The sequence below is a fragment of the Rhinopithecus bieti genome, unplaced genomic scaffold (assembly GCF_001698545.2).
Source record: "Rhinopithecus bieti isolate Rb0 unplaced genomic scaffold, ASM169854v2 scaffold_43991, whole genome shotgun sequence".
NCBI classification, from domain to species: domain Eukaryota; kingdom Metazoa; phylum Chordata; class Mammalia; order Primates; family Cercopithecidae; genus Rhinopithecus; species Rhinopithecus bieti.
Genome location: NW_016817751.1, coordinates 33587 through 40453, shown reverse-complemented (window position 1 = coordinate 40453; position 6867 = coordinate 33587). Strand labels below are relative to the sequence as shown.

Genomic DNA, 6867 nt, shown 5'->3' with positions numbered 1-6867 from the left:
AGTAGCTGGGACTACAGGCGCCAGCCACCTCACCCGGCTAGTTTTTTGTATTTTTTAGTGGAGATGGGGTTTCACCGTATTAGCCAGGATGGTCTCGATCTCCTGACCTCGTGATCCGCCCGTCTCGGCCTCCCAAAGTGCTGGGATTACAGGCTTGAGCCACCGCGCCCGGCCCACATTATTTTTCTTTAACAATCATTCAGGTTTAGCTCTTCCTCGCCTTGCCCAGACCACTAGCCTAGTTCTGAACCCTACACCGCAGACTTCACACAAAGCCTCTTGGTCACTTGTCCTCTTTTCTCACTTCCCTTTACCCTGAGTTCAGCCACTCAGTTTTCCCAAATTACCAGCTTTGTCAGGGTGCTCCTGTGCTGAAGACAGTATATCAAGTGGAAACTTCTGGGTCCAAGTGCCTGTGTTTTTCTATTAGAACCCTCCTCATTTATCTAATCATTCTCCTCATTCTTTCCAAACGCTGGTGTTCCCATGCTGCCCCCTTGGTCAATCCTAAACGAGTGGTGCTGTAAATTTAAAACACCCAACAGGCTTTGAAGACTTGGTGCAAGGTAAAGAATGTAAACTCATTAACAATTGTTATATGGATCACATGTTAAAGTGATAATATCCTGGATACACTGGGTTAAGTAAAATGTTACTAAAATTAATTTCACCTGTTTTCTTTTCCCCTTTTCTAATATGACTATTAGAAAACTGAGAATTACATGTGGCTCAATTATATGTCTATAGGACAATGTTGCCCTATACCCTCACGTGCTTTTTATCTGGTCCCTTGCTATGTACCACCCTTTTTATGAGGGATGTGCTATTTCCTCATGTAATTGAAGACCATCTGCGTAGGCCTTGGCCTTAGTGCAGTGATGGGATACACAGGGATCCACTGTATGACTTGGCTGAGGATGATCGCAGGATCACAAATTGCCTTGTTAGAGCATCAGGGCTGTAAAAGGCACTTGGATGCCAAGTCCATTAGCCATAGGATACACATGCAGTTATCAGCACAGGAGACTAAAAGCCCACATTTCTTGGCGGTCAGTTCCAGGGCTAATAGTCAGTCCCAGGTAGCTGAAGACAACCCTGAAGCCATTAGTACAATTCCATGGGACTCCTAATCCTCCCACTGTTTCTCAAGATCCTTTGAAAGTTAATGAAGACAATATAGTCTGGGGCATCCCAGCCTATATCAGAGGTCTTTAGGAACACATTGCACAACAAGCCTGTTAAAACTCTTGTCCTCATCTGTACAAACGCCCATGACAAGTTTACCTATACAACAAACCCGCACACATACCCCTGAACTTAAAAGCTAAATTAAAAAAAAAAAAAGTATTGTTCTCCAGGCTTTGGTTCTTCAAAATTAATTGGAAAATAATAGAACTTTATAATACAGTTGAATTCTAATATAGATCAGTGCTGTCAAATACAACTTTCTCTAAAGATGAAAATGTCATTATGGTTAAGTTGTAGTCACGTGAGGCTATGTTAACGTGCTTAAATTTACAGGTAAATACCCATAATGGCTACATTTAATTGTGGCTACATTTTAGACAGCACCATTCTAGTCCAAGTTATCCTAAAAGGAAATGTTTCTTTTCTTTCTAAAAGCAGGGAGATCATGAACATTAAGAATCACTGGAATAATATTAAATTTGTACTATTTACATTATAGCTGATAATCTTTATATTTCATGAAGAATTAACATGATTAATTTTCCTATGGTCTAAGATCTCATGCCTAATTTTTTTTTTTTTGAGACGGAGTCCTGCTCTGTCGCCCAGGTTGAAGAGCAGTGGCACGATCTCGGGTCACTGCAACCTCCGACTCCCAGGTTCAAGAGATCCCCCTGCCTCACAGCCTCCTGAGTAGCTGGGACCACAGGCGCGTACCAGTATGCCTGGCAAATTTTTTGTATTTTAGTAGAGAAGGGGTTTCACCATGTTAGCCAGGATGGTCTCAATCTCCTGACCTCGCGATCTGCCCGCCTTGGAATCCCAAAGTGCTGGGGTTACAGGCGTGAGCCACCGTGCCCGGCCACCTAAATCTTTTTATGTGATCATTATGCTAAATTTCACTAGATGATACACTAAGTGAAATTGATTTTATTTTCATCTTGGATAACAGGTGTAGGCTTTTATTTTTATCTTGTTTTATTACAAGTCCCTCAAGTTTAGGACTTTCAACAGTTACTGTCTGCTACTTGAGATAACAGCCAAACAGGCAATCTGAGTGAACAGCTAAAGATTATCTGTGGGAGCCTTTGGGAGCAAAAGATTGATGAGGGCACAGAGCACGAGGGCTGACCTAAATGCTGCTTTCCGGAACTTTGCCACAACCTTCCTACTTTCATTCCTCTTATGCTGCTTGCCTCCTCTTAAAATGGTCAGACTTAAAACATCTGAGGCACGGCAACTGAGGCCTATGATGATGATACAATCAAAGTACTAGAAGGTAGCTGCCACAACTACTGAGTTTCTTTTCTTTTCATTTTTTTTTTTTTTTTTTGAGACAGAGTACAGGTCCTGGCTCATTGCAACCTCTGCCTCCCAGGTTCAAGTGATTCTCCTGCCTCAGCCTCCTGAGTAGCTGAGACTACAGGCATGCCCCACCATGCCCAGCTAATTTTTGTATTTTTAGTAGAGACGAGGTTTCACTACGTTGGTCAGGCTGGTCTTGAACTCCTGATCTCAGCTGATCCGCCCGCCTTGGTCTCCCAAAAGTGCTGGGATGAGCCACCGTGCGCGGCCACATAACTGAGTTTCTAACCCTCAAGAATCTCGGGTTATTCTTGGTTACAAGTGTACACTAGCCTTCCACTGGGGTACTGAGCTGTCAGAAACAAGGAGAATTGTTTTTACAATTGAGCAGATGAGGGTCCAGAATATAGGAATAGGACCTGCTCAAAGGCTCAGGGCAAGAAAGACCACAATATTCTTCTTGGGGCAAACAGGTTGGAACAGTGAAATATACCACAAACAAAATCAAATGGTGACTTTCACCTGTTTTTTCTAGTAACTTGGAAACAAGAACACATCATATAATACAGCTATTAGTCAAGTGAACCCCACCTCCTCGGGGGACCACTGTTTGGTTTCTGTTGGCACTAAAAGCAGCAAACTATCCTAATGGCATAGGCTGACTGGACTTTAGGGATTTAACTCTCAACTTTCAGAAAAAAAAAGACAAACAAACTAAAGATCGAGGCAGAAACCCCACACTCACACAAAACGTTAGTAACTAGATAAATGACTAAATTTTTTCCACATTAAGCCTTAGAATGCAGTGCCAGGGTTTGGAATAAGCCAATCTGGGTAGGATATGGGCACACCCAGCAATCATAAATTTGTTATGACCCCGACCAACTCATCTCAACGAGAACATAGTCAATGTTGGGATAAAACAAAATAAATTTGTAATAAAAAATTCTTTTGAAGCAGTTTCAAGTCAATGGATCCAGCTAGATCAACATTATTAATGGAATTCCTTTTCTTACGTGCACGGAGGTTCAACAAGGGTAAACCCAAAGAGCACAATCTGAGAAACCTCAAATTCTGAAACAAGCCAGTATTTGAAAACTATGTAAATTCATTGTGAATAGTGAAAAATATATTTAAAAAACTAAAAGATATATTTAGCCAATTCATTACACACATCTCTCCACCATCACAGACATCTCTCCTATCATCTCAGTGGTTCTCTCCCAGGGTTATTTTGCCCTCCCTCCCAGGGGACATTTAGTAATGTCCTGAAACATATCTGAATGTGATCATTTGGGGAGTGCTACTGGTAAGAGATCAGGGATGCCATTCAACATCTAGTGAGCAAAGGGCAGCCCCCACACCACAGAATGATCTATCCCCAATGTCCATCGTGCCGCAGTGCAGAATCCCTGCAACATCCAGCTGCGGATAGTACCTTGTATTTCCAGGAGGGGAACAAGATGAGAAAGGCTTGAGGAAGACCGTCTGCTGCATCACACGATCTTCTGTTTTTACAGCAGAGCACACACCTGCAAATCAGTCAGCTAGAATTAATTCTGCAATTCTTAACTCTGGAGAGAATATTCTGAAGCATGAAGCCACTGAAGTGCTTGCAAACATTCATGTGCAGCTTCCTGCAATTTAAGATTCACAGAAATAATCTGCAGTTTGTGGATCAACCTTAGTAAAAAGACAACTGCTAACAATAAATAATAAAGAACAGGTTCCAGAATATCTGAAACCTTCTCCAGTTTCTGCATGACATCATTGTAACATTTTAACATTTGTCAAGAAGGAATGTTCCATATTTATTTTACTGGACAAATAGAGAAACAGTTATTCTCACAGTCCATAAGGCATATAAGCTCACACTGGAATGCCAATGACATCATAGCTACAAATGCTTAACACACGTGATTTTTATAAAACCAACAAGTCTTTTCTCCTCTCTTTAATGAAATGGTGTACTCACAGGTTTATTTCTGGATTTTGTAAGTACAAGTACAGAGGCTGCAGGATGGCCTGGGCCTTGGAATCTAGAAACTTCTCCACAGCAATTTGCATGGGGACACAGGACAAGTGGCCCTCAGGCTGTTCATCACCACCATCTTTACCCTGAAACCTTGATCAGTTCCCAAATAACTTGCAGGAACCCAATAACCTAGAGGGAAGAGGGCAGAGGATTGAAAGCTGTAAACGATAGAGACTTAAGATCATGAGAAAACTTCTAGGTAGGACAATATTCAGACTAGTAATACACACCCTGAGGTGGAGGGAGGGCAAATGGGAGTCAATTATCCATCCATTTTTGTTCCTCAAACTCACTGGTCACCCCACGATGACAGACCCACTTGCTTTCCCTCACATTCACTTGGTGCTCCTGCCTGCCCACCAGCCACATGGACTTTAGTTCTTCCAACTCCTGCCTTTCCCTCCAGCTTGTGCAGATGCTCTTCCTTTCCTGGACTCTCCCTCCATCTGTGCATGGTGAATCCCTACCACCACTTCAGGTGACTGACACCAGCATCCCTTCCTCTAAGCTCTCCCGACCACGTGCTCACCAGGTCAGCCCAGAACTGCTTTGTGGTCACAGTGTTTATCAGGGTCGAATTAATACCTGACCAGGAATGTACTTTATCACCGCATCCTCTTCAGTATCTAAGCCCCATGGTGGCAGGGACCGTGTCTGCCTTGGTCAGAGCTGTATCTCTTAGGGACACAGTGCCTCATTCAAAATGGGTGCTGGGAGTACTAGTCAAGTGACCCGAGTAGGCTCCCTTGGGGACAAAGATGTTGGTCCTAATTTCAACAACTAAGAACTGTGCCATGCCTGCCAGCACGCTCTGAGACAGTACTAGGGGGTCTTTCCTTTTCTCAAATGCCATCACCCATTTGTAGGGATGTCTATACTCTTAAAACACTTGTAAATATTTCTCCTTTGAGAAGAGGGTCTCATATCCCTAGCTAAAAGATCCAAAGGACCGCCCAAATCCTGCCTGATCTAAAAGAGGACCCTCCCGATGAACCCCATCTAGTCTCACAGAGCTGGGATTCTGCCAGTTAGCACTTTCATTTCAAAATGTATTGTCATTTCTTGTGCTCCAAGCACAGTGGTGGGTGCTATGATGCAAAGATGACCAAGACTTGAACTGTACCTTCCAGGTATGTAACTTCTCCCTTAGGAGTCTCTTGAAATGCACATAGTATGGGTAAGAAAAACACAGAGCAAACCAGTTCACAGCAGGGTGTTTCTGCCATCTCAGATTCTGCCTTCTCTTGCCAAAAGACGGGCTCTTAGCAGTATGGCCATGCTGGGGTGGTGGTGGGGGTTGAGGTAGGTGGGAATGGGTGGCAAAAGACACAAACATAGAAGTTGAGGGGCACTAAAGACACATTTCCCTTACAAATCTGAACTTTATTTCTTCATACCATCTTTCCAAGAAGAGTGTAAGATACAAAACCCACACCATGGTCCTCAGTGATGCTGAGCAAGGAGGCAAATGTGCTTTTATCCTCCCCTCTCTTTGTGCACATTCATGCTAGTTACTGGCTGTGCACTAGCTCCTCTCCTCTGCACTGCTGTCCTTGACTCTGCTCCATCTAAGCTAGAGGGAAGACTACACCTACGTGAAAGGAGCGAGCATCATCTCTATGTGCATTGTGAAGTAAAGCACAGCAGGATAAGAAGCCAGTCTTTTAGCACAGTGCCATGCGCTTTGCTTTGTGTATGTGTCACTGTGCGAATGTGCGCTGAACTCAGGGAGCCAGAGATGTGCAGCCATTACATTAAAGGGGACTGGTAGGAAGTTTGTGAATCCCATAGAGGTTCCTTACCTCTAGGCTTGACTCCCTACTGGAGGTCTTCAGGCCAATGTATTAGTTTGTAAGAAAGTACCATAGACTGGGTGGCTTAAAATTTTTTGTTGTCTCACAGTTATGGAGGCTAGAAATCTGAGGTCCAAGTTCTCTGCAGGGTTGGTTCCTTCTGAGGGCAATGAGAGCTCTGTCCCAGGCCTTTCGACTTGGATAGTTAATTTTATGTGCCAACTTGGGTAGGTCATGGTACCCAGATGTTTGGTCAAATACCAGTTTAAATATCACTGTGAATGTATTTTTTAGATGAGACTAACATCTAAATCAGTAGACTTGGAATAAAGATGATTACCCTTCATGTGAGTGGGCCCTACCCAATCAGTTGAAAGCCTTAAGTGAAAAAAAGACAGGTTGCCTGAGGAAGAGGAAATTCTACCTCCAGACTGCCTTTGGACTGGAGCTGTGCCATGGCACCAGTTTGTGCTCACAATCCAGTCTGAATGTGTCCCCAAAGTTCACATTTTTGAAACTTAATCTGCAATGCAAAAGTGTTGGGAG

General features: G+C 43.4%; 1 long non-coding RNA gene across 1 annotated transcript in view; it reads right to left on the bottom strand.

The window, feature by feature from the left end:
- The window catches only part of LOC108517984 (uncharacterized), a 26280-nt gene that overhangs the window by 15101 nt on the left and 4312 nt on the right, over window positions 1–6867 (bottom strand). Inside the window, exons 2-3 of the long non-coding RNA XR_001882263.1 lie at window positions 4469–4657; window positions 3932–4025 (exon numbers count right to left, since the gene is read on the bottom strand). This is a non-coding gene — a long non-coding RNA (uncharacterized LOC108517984). The remainder of the gene's footprint in view (window positions 1–3931; window positions 4026–4468; window positions 4658–6867) is intronic.